The sequence below is a fragment of the Sus scrofa genome, chromosome 9 (assembly GCF_000003025.6).
Source record: "Sus scrofa isolate TJ Tabasco breed Duroc chromosome 9, Sscrofa11.1, whole genome shotgun sequence".
NCBI lineage: Eukaryota > Metazoa > Chordata > Mammalia > Artiodactyla > Suidae > Sus > Sus scrofa.
The window spans coordinates 4,019,858-4,033,917 of NC_010451.4; the positions used below are offsets into that span (position 1 = coordinate 4,019,858).

Genomic DNA, 14,060 nt, shown 5'->3' on the forward strand with positions numbered 1-14,060 from the left:
ACTCTTTTAACCTTCAACCATGAACTCGTGTGGCTATCGCTTCACTCTTCTCGTCGTGGGGGTGACTTACACTTAACACTCAGTACAACCTAACCAAAGTCTCCTACTTGCTTAGGAAATAAGTAGGTATTTATAATAAGCCTGGACAACCAAAGTGTGTTCATTGCAATTGGACACCTGGGGAATTGAACTTTTTTCCATGAAACCCACTCTTCCTTAATCCTTCTGCCTCCAGATAGGGAGAGGGAATCCAATCTTAAGTCATGCAAATAGTCAATTCATTCTCGCATCCCATGTATTCTGTCCACGATGAGAAAGGTATCCCATCCCTATGTTTCCTTTACCTGTCTCTGATGCAGCCTGTGAGTGAGCACTCTCCGCTGTGCGGATCTGATGAAGAAAGTCGACTCTGCAGGTATGAATTTGCGTTGGTCTCTCTTGTTTTTGGTGAGAAAGCTTCATTTTCTCTTCCCAGGCGGTTCACCACGATGCTGGTGCTGTCTGGATTAGGGCCTGTGGAGGAGAGGTGGAGTCCTTTCGCTCTCACCTATGCGAAGGAGAGACGCATTATTGTTTGTATCTCTTGTGCTTGCGTGGAGTGAGAGTGAACCAATGCCTTTGAATGAGTACGAGGACGTTTGTTTCTTAGTGGTTGTCTTTTCTTGGACAAAGGCTGTGGGAACACCTGAGCACTGACGGTTTTCAGAGGTTTTAGTTTCATCAACACCCCAGTCATTTGATCGCACATTTTCGTTCACGTGGCATGGGGAACGTGTGGCTTTGTGGGTTTGCCAGCAGTTCGATGTACTGTACAAATATTAAGCTGGGGGTATTTAGAAGAGATGCCTAAGTGTATATGGAGTAATGATGATGTGATGAGAGCAAAGAACCAATAAAACCCATGCTGATTCTGTCTTGTAACCTGTAGCAAGATATTGAAAGCAGGACCTATAGTGTTCATTCGCTGAAAAATACACATGATTTTGGAAGGAGATAAATGCACCTTTGAAATTACGTATGTGGAGGTAATGCTGATACATTTCTGTATAACTTCTACATATGATTTTGGACAAAATGGGGGCAGTGCCATATTGAAACTAAATGCTGTCATTATAAAGACCTTCACAGGTAAGTACTTCAGGGTGATTATTCAGCAATATCATGATTTAATAAAGTGCATAATATGTAGTTACACAATCCATTGAGCACATTCCTATCGTGTATCTGTGCATGACCAGAGAGAGAGAAGATTTTAGCACAGCGCTCTTTACACTGTATCAGTTGTTATTAAAGCAAAAGTCTCTTGCCATAGAATAATTATTTAAATCACTAAAAAGGTATATTGAGGCGTTCCCTCGTGGCTCAGTGGTTCGCAAACCAGGTGAGTAGCCATGAGGATGTGGGTTTGATCCCTGGCCTTGCTCAGTGAGTTAGGGACCTGGCATGCTGTGAGCTCGGGTGTAGGTCACAGATGCACTTTGGATCCTGTGGTGCTGTGGCTGTGGCATAGCTTGCGGCTACAGCTCCGATTTGACCCCTAGCCTGGGCACCTCCATAGGCCAGTACGCCTAAAAGACCAAAAAATGTGTGCTGAGTGCCTGTTATTTCATTCAAAACGTTGTGCAACCATTCGACGATGTAACAGCAGGACACTTCCATTGTTTAAAAGAAACCCTCCACAACTGTTACTCAGTCACCACGTATTGACTGCCCCTCCAGCCCTGCCAACAACGAAGTTGGGTTTTGATTCCACGGATCACCTATTCGGGAGAGTTCAAGTATTTGAACCGCAGCCTCTGGTGTCTTGGGCCTATGGCACATGGGTCCTGAGAGCGAGATGGCCTCATTGGTGTAAAGTGACCAAGCTGACTAAAGGAGCCATTAGAAAGGCTGTTTCTAGGTGTCTGCAGAAGGGAAAAGAGAGCTGCATCAAGCCTCATTCCTAAGTTGCTGACTGAAAGAATATGCGCAACTGAGAGTTGAGAGTTCACTTTATTTGGGCAGAAGGAAGCCTAAGTCCAGGAGGCAGCATCTCCAGCTACCCTGAGGAAACCGCTCTAAGGAAGCGAGGGAGGGCTGGGATATGGAGGCCTTTAGCGAGGAAGGGCAGGTAGACACCCAATGGTCACACACACAGTGGCCAGTGCTTTTAGCAATAGACCTAGACAGCAGAAACACACCATGAGTGGTTATCCTCATGGATCAAATCTCCCCCAGGTAACTCTTTTTCCTTCTGAACATCAGGGCAAAGTGTGCTGACACAGTCACTTTCACAAACCCAGACTCCAATGAATAGACCTAGAATTTAATGCCATTGAAACAATTTCGTTTTTAAAAAATTATCCTCATATCCATTAACAGAGTTAAACAAAGACTAATTCATTTTCAAAATAGGTTTGGCCCGTTGACCCTATACCAACTCCGCAGTAATTCTTCAAAACGATTCTCAGACGACTCCCCAAAGGCTCTCAAGGTCATGAAGCCACACCTAGTGGTTGACATTAGATTTTGCCTGGGCAGATGTTTTCCTTGTAGAGGTGGCCACGTATCTGGAGATTCCCGTACAAGTCAGGAGACAGTCTTTCAAGTCCCTGATGAAGCTGCTCGGAACCCAGTGGTTTCCGGTTTCTGGAGCGACTAGGCAGAGAGAAAAGAAAAGTCTTCTATTTCCACCCACACCTGTGAATTCTCAACTTGCTATAAGTCATAGACGCCTTGAGGGGAATAGACTCTCTGCAGCTGAAAAGCATAGATTAAAACCAGTAATAGGCCAGACAAGTCATGGGATTGAGTTCATATTGAGCAGTGTATGACTCTCTCCTAAGTGAGTTCTGTTCGGAGTCCAGTTTGTAACCACTTCCCTTTTTCCTGGGAGGGCATCAGCCAACAGCCAAGGAACGTTTTAACCGTCCGATAAAGACGAGGTTTGCCGGAGCCAGAAAAGCCAAGGGCCTTCTTGGATTTTCCTGGCCTTACTGCTTCTTTATAGCTGTCGGTGACCCACTCTAAGTTTTCTGGTTTGGAGGAGACTGGGACCATGTCACAAGGACGTCAGGATGGCACCGGTCTGACAAGGAGGGGTCGACTGGTTTTCCTTCTTTTGTGCAAGTGGAGTGGACTTTATCTGCATGTGGTATAATCTTGAACTCTCCTGCGGTTGTTACCTTTTACTTGATAATGCTCTGCCTGTAATAAAAGCTGTCCAAAACATCCAGGTGACTTTTTCAAATTGTTCTGAAATGCTTCGGTGGCCCTCTGAGTTACCTCAGAATTCGCTGGAGAAGAAATTTAATTAGAACTTGACACTTGGGAAGTTTGTTAAAAATATCAAAACATGTATAAATTTGGTCACATTGTGGAATGATACACTCACATGATCAAAGTCATGAAGGATTTGAAAGCAAGTAGGAATCACCCAACGATGAAGAAATTCACACAGTTTGCTCCAGAGACAGCATGTTCCAAGAAACTTGCTTCTCGTGACCGAGAGGTCAACACACAAACAATTTCAATCTTTGTGTCTCCTATTACACAAGCATATATTTATTGGTTTACACATGAAATGCTTCCTTGACTAGTTTGGTCTTTTAAGCACATATTACAATTTTTACCTTTAAAAAATGTAAGCTTTAGTGAAAGCCAAGAAGAAAGCAACTGCAAACTTGATGTGATATTGGCAATCCTCCGATTAGCAAACTTCAGAACATAGTCCATAATCTCTCACAACGGGCATTTTCCCAAACCAAATGTCTCCTTTATGAGGTACAGATGCATATTCAATAAACAGACGTCTTTAGCTTCCCTCTTGCTAGAAAACAAAGGTAGACAAGCTGGAATCTGTGCAGCAGTCAGTGTCCAGCATTTCATCTCCTACGTGACCCAGACCTTTGCTGAGTCTTCATCACCTGCTCATGAGTAGAAGTGTAGCATTTCAATTACCACAAATCTGGAAAAACGGATTAAGGTCGATATTTCTCAAACACAATTATTTTATTTTAACGTGTTCATTGAAGAGTTTCCTCTCATTGATCTCCATTTCATTACTCTACAACGTCATTACACCAATCAATGTCCTGGCAGACAAATGCGGTGACAGATGTGGTATGAACTTCCTGACTCTCAGTAAACTTAGGTACAGCAAAAGTATTATACTTAACCCTGATGACTCTAAAAACATGTCTGTATTAAGAAAAATGTGCTTCAGCAACAAACTTGACTCACGTTAATACCAGACATTTACGCTCAGTACTTCCCAGATCATGGAAACCTTAAGTTCATTTAGCTTCGTTTCTCTTTTATTTAGAGTTGCTTCTTTGTGTTTACCTGTCTTGAAGCCAAGGAGATAGAGCTCATTGTATCACAAAGGTACATTCAGAGACATACATAATTCAGCAGAGAGAGAGCTTGGAGCTTATTTTAAAATTTGATCTAGGATGTATCATGCCCAGGCTGTCTTACAAAGGAAAGCCATCTTTCATACATTTCACTGGTTTGTAATTGCAAGTGGTTTCATTCTGAAGACTGCAGCTCAAGGGGCTGTCTTTAGGAGACAAAACGGAGTTCCCCATAGCTGGCACACGCATGTGCCTACAAGACAAATGCAAATATACCCACACAGAACAAAATCTGATTCCTGCAGGAGAAAGTCAAAACGGTGACATCTAACAGTTTCCTCCACTATTTTTTCAAATGCAACTTCCTCTTTTTAACAGTAAGGAACATGCCCATGGAAGCATAGGGACTCGTGATTGCACTTGACGTGGCAATTCACCTGGCGAAGGCAAGACCAAAAATAGCCCTTGGAATAAGTTGAATTTACCTCCTTGAATGGAAAAGCCTCTTCCCTCTCCTTTCTCTCTCTCTTTTCCCTTCTGCTTGGAACGTCTACTAATTAACTCAAAGTCTTAGGCAAAGTTGGCTGTGTTGGGATACCGAGGGCATGACAAGGGTGAGCTGCATGCTTTCCCCCAGGCATCTATTTGCTCTCTCAGGGTCAGAAGTCTGGAAAAGAAGTTATCAGGCAAGATTTCTCTAATGCATATATAAAAGAGCAAGTTTTGAACTTTCAGACGCGTTTTACCTCAACCAGTTTCTCTGGAGTCTAAAGGATATCGTAGCCACAGAGTTTAAGTTGAATTTCTCCTTATTCATACATTATCACTACAGGTTGACCAGTTTGCCACGGTTTTTCACAAGGGGCTATCCGACGGAATGGAAGAGGAAGTGATTCCCACATTTCCTTGAAGTCCAATCTACATGCACATGGGAAGAAACCCAGAATCCTCACCAGCAGATGGAAGCCTCAAGCCCGAAAAGCAGAGTCGGACAGCACAAGGCTCAGATTGGCTTCCAAGTCCCTCTAAGCCCGGGACCGCAGCCCAAATGGTACCTTACAGATCAGGTGGAATGTCAGAAGCAAACAAACAAACAAATGCCCACATGGGACCAAGAGTTGCCCAGACAGAGCCATGTCCCAGCGGCCCCAGAGTGCACACTGGCGGACTTACCCAGATGCCGACAGAGCTGCTGCAAGGTTTCAGACACTGTTTTCCTCCTGCCCTCAAATAATCACCCAGAGGGGGATGTAGGGCTCATGTGGGTGGGAGGAAGAGAGGCGCATCCCTGAGGCCAAGGGGCCTTGGCAGCTGCTAGGGTGCTCTCTCCTCCGCCTGCCATCCCCACGCTGGAGTTCCTACTTCCCGCATGGCAGAATGGGCATGACTAGGGCATGGCCTTTCCCCAAGTGTCCCAGGCCCTCCGGCCTCTGAAGGAGGCCTCCAACCCTCTGCCTTCCTGAAAGAGGCTGGCTGCTAGGAGGACGAACTCGGAGCATCTGATCAAGCCGGGGGACCCCTGTGGGGGCCTCCTGACCACAAGCAAGATCCAGAACAAGCCCCCAAATTCTGGAGCCTAAAAGTGGCCTCTGTACCCCAGCCCCAGTTAGGTCTCAGAGACAGAGTTGTGGGTGAAACAGAAAGAAGAGCTTTACTGCTTTCCCGGGCAAGAGAGGCCACCACAGGCTAATGCCTCCAAGCTGTGTCCTCCTTGAGCGGGACCAGCAAGGGGTCTTCCAGGGTTAGACTGAAAGACAGGGTGAAAGACTAAGGCGTCGCTGTTATTCTCCCTCCTCGGAGCATTTCCGAGTCCTCACGCCCAGCGTCTCAAGTCCTCAAGGCATTCACAAAGCAACCATGGAACATGCTTGGCTAGGCCTCTGTAAAGGGGGAAAAATTCTAACTGATTCTATAATATTTTGAAGTCTGGAATGGGAACGTTTTTCACAATGAGCGTTTTAGTCCTGGTCAGGTGAAGAATGGAGAAGGCCATTGCAAAGCACAAACAAGAATGCGGACAGACACAGAAAGGGTAAGGGAGGTGAAAAGAGCAATGAGGAGACGCAGGTATCATAGTTCACGTCCGTTTCCCTTGGGTCAATACACATCTCAACAAACATCAACACCTTCCTCCTTTTGTGTAAACCCTTGCTTGAAACCCAAGGATTTCAAATAGGACCATCACCATTGCTTTATTTTAACCTTGAGGCGGTGCCACAGATTCATTATAGGAAGCAAAAAGCTTCAGAGTGACCACGGCTCTGTTCTTCTCCATTAGGCACTCATTAGATGTCCTATTGGGCAGGTATCTGGAGACATCAAAATGTGAGTATCTTCTTGAGTTAGTTGTCCTTGACTTTCAGCTTAAGAACCTTATACAAGCCGTGTCTGAGCTCCTTGTTCTTGAGTGCATAGACCACGGGGTTGAGGGCAGGAGGAATGACATTGTGGAGCACATTGAGTAGGACTGGGATGAGGGGAACCGTCATTGCTGCACTGTGGGTGACGGAAATGACAACAATGACTGTGTAGAAGAACAGGATTAGGATGAGGTGGGACGTGCAGGTGCTTAGGGCCTTGGATGCAGCTTCGGCTGAGTTCAGCTTCAGCACAGAGTGAAGTATCAAAGCATATGACAACATAATCAAACCCAAGTCACTTCCCATGAGTGTCCAAGCCAGAAGGAGCTGGTACATGCTGCTGATGGTCCTGTCATCACAGGCGAGGCGGGTGACCCCACGATTCGAGCACAGACAGTGCTCAATTTCGTTTCTGGAGCAGTATTGTCTCTGGGCAGCCAACACAGGCACTGGGATGGTAAGTAAGCAGCTTCTCAGTGCCATGAACACCGTTGCTTTGCCACAAAAGATCGTGTAACTATGGATGTATAGTGTAGTGGTCGACAAATGGCTACATATCTATCCATAGCCATGCAGACAAAGACGCCCGACTCCATGCTACAAAGCAATGGATGACATACATCTGCAGAAAGCACTCAGGGAGACTGATGGCCTTGGCATCAAACCACAAGATGGCCAAAATCTTGGGCATGATGGTGGTGGCCAGGCCCATGTCTACCACCGCCAGGATGCCCAGGAAGTGGTACATGGGCTGGTGCAGGGTTGCCTCGTGACTGATGATGATCAGGATAAGGATGTTGGCACTGAGAGCTAAGAGGTAGAGCCACGCCAGGGGCAGAGAGAGCCAGTGCTGCCAGGTGTGAATGCCTGGGAAACCCATCAGAACGAACTCAGAGACCTGGCCCTTCGAGCTGTTGGCACCGCTGAGCTCCTGGAACATCTTCACCAAGAGGAAAAACATTCAGGGTGAGGACTCTGAATACTCTCCCTGACGTTGCCTGTTTCCTGGTCTTGAAGGAGAGGAGTGCTCATCCTTGCAGTTCTCATCTTACCATGAACATTTCCTGGACTCTTCTAATGAAACAGAACCTGGGATAACGCAGTTTGTGTGTTAGCTGCGCTAATTATCACAAAAACTCCATAAGCAGGTCATGTTGAAACCATGCTCCAGACCATAGCTCTTTGAGTTTTTAACCACAAGTTCTTTCCTTTAGCCTCTCCGTCCTGCCTGGCCCCCAAGTCTTAAAAGGCTGACTCAGGAGTTAACTATTAGGAAATACAGGTAGAGCTAACAACGGGTTAATGCAGCCTTCATTTTGTCATGTCCTGCCTTGGCCCCCTACCTTCCTACTCAGATGTACCTTCTAGTTAGAGTTAGATGGCACCTGATGTCTGGGGTCCCCCAATGACCTCTTCCTGGCTCAACTGCTTTCTTTTCCTAATGGTTACTTTCTACTTAGAGCTGTGTCCCTCCCAGCGCTGCCTTTTGTCATTGAACCCCTCCCTGACACCCCTTCCCTACAAGTGAGCTTCATTCCAGAGAGAAGGTCAGGAAACGATACTCCCACAGACAACCAGAAGCCCTCCCCGGACCGACTGGCCCCAGAGTTGACGACTCTGAAATGAGCTGTGGATGAAAACTACGACAGACACCACGGTCAGTAACCCTGTCTTCTGAGCTCAGCCTCTGTCCCTCTTGCTTTCTCTTTGCAAGAGAGGACATGGCTCTGAGGTACTAGCCTGCTGTGTCCTCCTCTGCCTCGCAAAGCAACAAGCCTGTCCTTTCTCTTCCTCAAAGAACTCGGTCTCTGAGACTTAATTGGTGCCGGTGTACAGAGCCTGCATTTGTGGCGACAATGTTACATGCACCTTCTCAAAATTAAGATACAGAGTATCAAGGAAAGTCAGAACCTTGGTCGTTATCTTCCACCGGGTAAACACTGGGGATGGACAAGAGGAAAGCCCTCTGATGCCAGAGCCTGCTTCTTAAGTTTGACATTGCTACCAATGCATAGACTCAGAGCAGTAGCTTTTCTGTCCGAAAATAGTTTAGTAACATATTAGTTGATAGAACATCAGAAAACCTCTTTTCATCAAAGACCTTGGGAATTTGACGATACTCATAAATATGAGTTAATTTTCATAAAACTCTGGGTTATGTTAGCGTAGTTAGCGATAACTTATGTTCTCCAGTGAGGAAACTATAAAGTGTCTAAAAAATGGGCATGAACAGTCTAAAGACAAACTGCGCCAACAGAGAACAAGAGTAGTTGATAAATCTCAGTATTCTGAGTCCAGTTGATTCTGGCTTTGAGTCAGTTTCCCCTACGTGGACATACGTTTGCTTCTTGGAACAGTCCAGACAGTCACCTCGTCATCAGTACAGAAGACATGAAATCAAAACACACTGAGTCTGAGATCGTGTTATGACGGAAGGCCCGTATAGCTCTCATATTGTACATAGGTACACCTGATGTAAACATCAACACCTGAACTTGAAAACCGAAGGCATAGTTTTATGATCTGTTTCTACCAGAAACATGCTGTTTACTTTCTTTTCTCTGCAAGCCCTAAATAGTAAGTACACCACACAAAGCCACAACACTTGAACATTCTGTGGTTCAAAATTCTGGTATGCAGAGGGGGGCAATGCTGATGCACACCTGGCGACTCTTTTAACCTTCAACCATGAACTCGTCGTGGCTATCGCTTCACTCTTCTCGTCGTGGGGGTGACTTACACTTAACACTCAGTACAACCTAACCAAAGTCTCCTACTTGCTTAGGAAAATAAGTAGGTATTTATAATAAGCCTGGAAAACCAAAGTGTGTTCATTGCAACTGGACACCTGGGGAATTGAACATTTTCCATGAAAACCCACTCTTCCTTAATCCTTCTGCCTCCAGATAGGGAGAGGGAATCCAATCTTAAGTCATGCAAATAGTCAATTCATGTACTTCCAGGAACAATCCCCATGTATTCTCTGTCCACAGAATGAGAAAAGGCTCATCTCCACTCCCCTATTGTGTTTCCTTTAGTACCTTTGTCTCTGGATGGCAGACCTGTGAGCTGAAGGCCACCTGCTCCAGCTGTGCCGGATCCTGATGAAGAAAGTACGACTCTGCAGGATATGTACATTTGCAGTCTTGGGCTACTACGTCTCCTGATGTTTGTCCTGGTGAACGAAAAGCTTTAACATGTGTTCTCTGTCCCCAGGCGAGTATCACAAAACACCAGAGATGCTGGTGCTGGTCTGGGAATTAAGCGGCCCTCGTGGAGGAGGAAGAGTGGAAAGTCCCATTTGCAGCCTCTCACCTACTGGACGAAGGAGAGACGCAATTTATCTGTGTGTTTCGATATCTCTGTGCTTGCGTGAGAGTGAGAGTGAGAGTGAACCCAATTGCCTTTGAATGAGTACGAAGGACGTTAATGTTTCTTAAGGTGGTTTGTCTCTTTCCTGGTGGGAACAAAGGCTGTGTGGGACACACCTGGAAAGCACTGACGGTGTTTCAGAAGGTTTTAGTTTCACTCACACACGTCCACACGTCATTTGACTCGCCAACATTTTCGTTCACGTGAGCATGGGGACGAACGTGGTGGCTTTGTGGGAGTTTGCCAGCAGTTCGCATGTACTCGTACAAATATTAAGCTGGGGGTATTTAGAAGAGATGCCTAAGTGTATATGGAGTAATGATGATGTGATGAGAGCAAAGAACCAATAAAACCCATGCTGATTCTAGTCTTGTAACCTGTAGCAAGATATTGAAAGCAGGACCTATAGTGTTCATTCGCTGGAAAAATACACATGATTTTGGAAGGAGATAAATTGCACCTTTGAAATTACGTAATGTGGAGGTAACTGCTGATACATTTCTTGGTATAACCTTCCTACATATGATTTTGGACAAAAATGGGGGCAGTGCCATATTGAAACATAAATGCTGTCATTATAAAAGACCTTCACAGGTAAGTACTTCAAGGGGTGATTATTCAGCAATATCATGATTTAATAAATGTGCATAATATGTAGTTACACAATCCATTGCAGCACATTCCTAATACGTGTGTGTGTGCACGTGACCAGAGAGAGAGAAGAGTTTTAGCACAGCGCTCTTTACACTGTATCAGTTGTTATTAAAGCAAAAGTCTCTTGCCATAGAATAATTATTTAAATCACTAAAAAGGTATAATTGAGGCGTTCCCCTCGTGGCTCAGTGGTTCGCAAACCAGGTGAGTAGCCATGAGGATGTGGGTTTGATCCCTGGCCTTGCTCAGTGAGTTAGGGACCTGGCACTGCTGTGAGCTCGGGTGTAGGTCACAGATGCACTTTGGATCCTGTGGTGCTGTGGCTGTGGCATAAGCTTGCGGCTACAGCTCCGATTTGACCCCTAGCCTGGGCACCTCCATAGGCCACAGGTACAGCCCTAAAAAAGACCAAAAAAATGTGTGACTGAGTGCCTGTTATTTCATTCAAAACGTTGTGCAACCATTCGTACGATGTAACAGCAGGACACTTCCATTGTTTAAAAAGAAACCCTCCACAACTGTTACTCAGTCACCACGTATTGACCTGCCCCTCCAGCCCCTGCCAACAACGAAGTTGGGTTTTGATTCCACGGATCACCTATTCGGGAGAGTTCAAGTATTTGAACCCGCAGCCTCTGGTGTCTTGGGCCTATGGCACATGGGGTCCTGAGAGCGAGATGGCCTCATTGGTGTAAAGTGACCAAGCTGACTAAAGGAGCCATTAGAAAGGCTGTTTCTAGGTGTCTGCAGAAGGGAAAAGAGAGCTGCATCAAGGCCTCATTCCTAAGTTGCTGACTGAAAGAATATGCGCAACCTGAGAGTTGAGAGTTCACTGTTATTTGGGGCAGAAGGAAGCCCTAAGTCCAGGAGGCAGCATCTCCAGCTACCCTGAGGAAACCGCTCTAAGGAAGCGAGGGAGGGGCTGGGATATGGAGGCCTTTAGCGAGGAAGGGCAGGTAGACACCCAATGGTCACACACACACAGTGGCCAGGTGCTTTTAGCAATAGACCTAAGACAGGCAGAAACACACCATGAGTGGTTATCCTCATGGATCAAATCTCCCCCAGGTAACTCTTTTTCCTTCTGAACATCAGGGCAAAGTGTGGCTGACACAGTCACTTTCACAAACCCAGACTCCAATGAATAGACCTAGAATTTAATGCCATTGAAACAATTTCGTTTTTAAAAAAATTATCCTCATATCCATTAAACAGAGTTAAACAAAGACTAATTCATTTTCAAAATAGGTTTGGCCCGTTGACCCTATACCAACTCCGCAGTAATTCTTCAAAACGATTCTCAGACGACATCCCCCAAAGGCTCTCAAGGTCATGAAGCCACACCTAGTGCTTGACATTAGATTTTGCCTGGGCAGATGTTTTCCTTGTAGAGGTGGCCCACGTATCTGGAGATTCCCGTACAAGTCAGGAGACAGTCTTTCAAGTCCCTGATGAAGCTGCTCGGAACCCAGTGGTTTCCGGTTTCTGGAGCGACTAGGCAGAGAGAAAAGAAAAGTCTTCTATTTCCACCCACACCTGTGAATTCTCAACTTGCTATAAGTCATAGACGCCTTGAGGGGAATAGACTCTCTGCAGCTGAAAAGCATAGATTAAAACCAGTAATAGGCCAGACCAAGAGTCATGGGAATTGAGTTCATATTGAGCAGTGTATGGACTCTCTCCTAAGTGAGTTCTGTTCGGAGTCCAGTTTGTAACCACTTCCCTTTTTCCTGGGAGGGCATCAGCCCAACAGCCAAGGAACGTTTTAACCCGTCCGATAAAGACGAGGTTTGCCGGGAGCCAGGAAAAGCCAAGGGGCCTTCTTGGATTTTTCCTGGCCCTTACTGCTTCTTTATAGCTGTCGGTGACCCACTCTAAGTTTTCTGGTTTGGGAGGAGACTGGGACCATGTCACAAGGACGTCAGGATGGCACCGGTCTGACAAGGAGGGGTCGACTGGTTTTCCTTCTTTTGTGCAAGTGGAGTGGACTTTATCTGCATGTGGTATAATCTTGAACTCTCCTGCGGTTGTTACCTTTTACTTGATAATGCTCTGCCTGTAATAAAAGCTGTCCAAAACATCCAGGTGACTTTTTCAAATTGTTCTGAAATGCTTCGGTGGCCCTCTGAGTTACCTCAGAATTCGCTGGAGAAGAAATTTAATTAGAACTTGACACTTGGGAAGTTTGTTAAAAATATCAAAACATGTATAATATTTGGTCACATTGTGGAATGATACACTCACATGATCAAAGTCATGAAGGATTTGAAAGCAAGTAGGAATCACCCAACGATGAAGAAATTCACACAGTTTGCTCCCAGAGACAGCATGTTCCAAGAAAACTTGCTTCTCGTGACCGAGAGGTCAACACACAAACAAATTTCAATCTTTGTGTCTCCTATTACACACAAGCATATATTTTATTGGTTTTACACACTGAAATGCTTCCTTGACTAGTTTGGTCGTTTTAAGCACATATTACAATTTTTACCTTTTAAAAATGTAAGCTTTAGTGAAAGCCAAGAAGAAAGCAACTGCAAACTTGATGTGATATTGGCATCCTCCGATTAGCAAACTTCAGAACATAGTCCATAATCTCTCACAACGGGCATTTTCCCAAACCAAATGTCTCCTTTATGAGGTACAGATGCATATTCAATAAACAGACGTCTTTAGCTTCCCTCTTGCTAGAAAACAAAGGTAGACAAGCTGGAATCTGTGCAGCAGTCAGTGTCCAGCATTTCATCTCCTACGTGACCCAGACCTTTGCTGAGTCTTCATCACCTGCTCATTGAGTAAAAGTGTAGCATTTCAAGTTACCACAAATCTGGAAAAACGGATTAAAGTCGATATTTCTCAAACACAATTATTTTATTTTAACGTGTTCATTGAAGAGTTTCCTCTCATTGATCTCCATTTCATTACTCTACAACGTCATTACACCAAATCAATGTCCTGGCAGACAAATGCGGTGACAGATGTGGTATGAACTTCCTGACTCTCAGTAAACTTAGGTACAGCAAAAGTATTATACTTAACCCTGATGACTCTAAAAACATGTCTGTATTAAGAAAAATGTGCTTCAGCAACAAACTTGGACTCATGTTAATACCAGACATTTACGCTAAGTACTTCCCAGATCATGGAAATCTTAAGTTCATTTAGCTTCGTTTCTCTTTTATTTAGAACTGCTTCTTTGTGTTTACTTGTCTTTAAGCCAAGGAGATAGAGCTCATTGTATCACAAAGGTACATTCAGAGACATACATATATGTCAGCAGAGAGAGAGCTTGGAGCTTATTTTAAAATTTGATCTAGGATGTATCATGCCCAGGCTGTCT

The 14,060-nt window shown here is 45.0% G+C and overlaps 1 pseudogene; it reads right to left on the bottom strand.

Moving 5' to 3' along the window:
- On the bottom strand, nt 6,677–7,637 carry LOC100522886 (annotated as a pseudogene).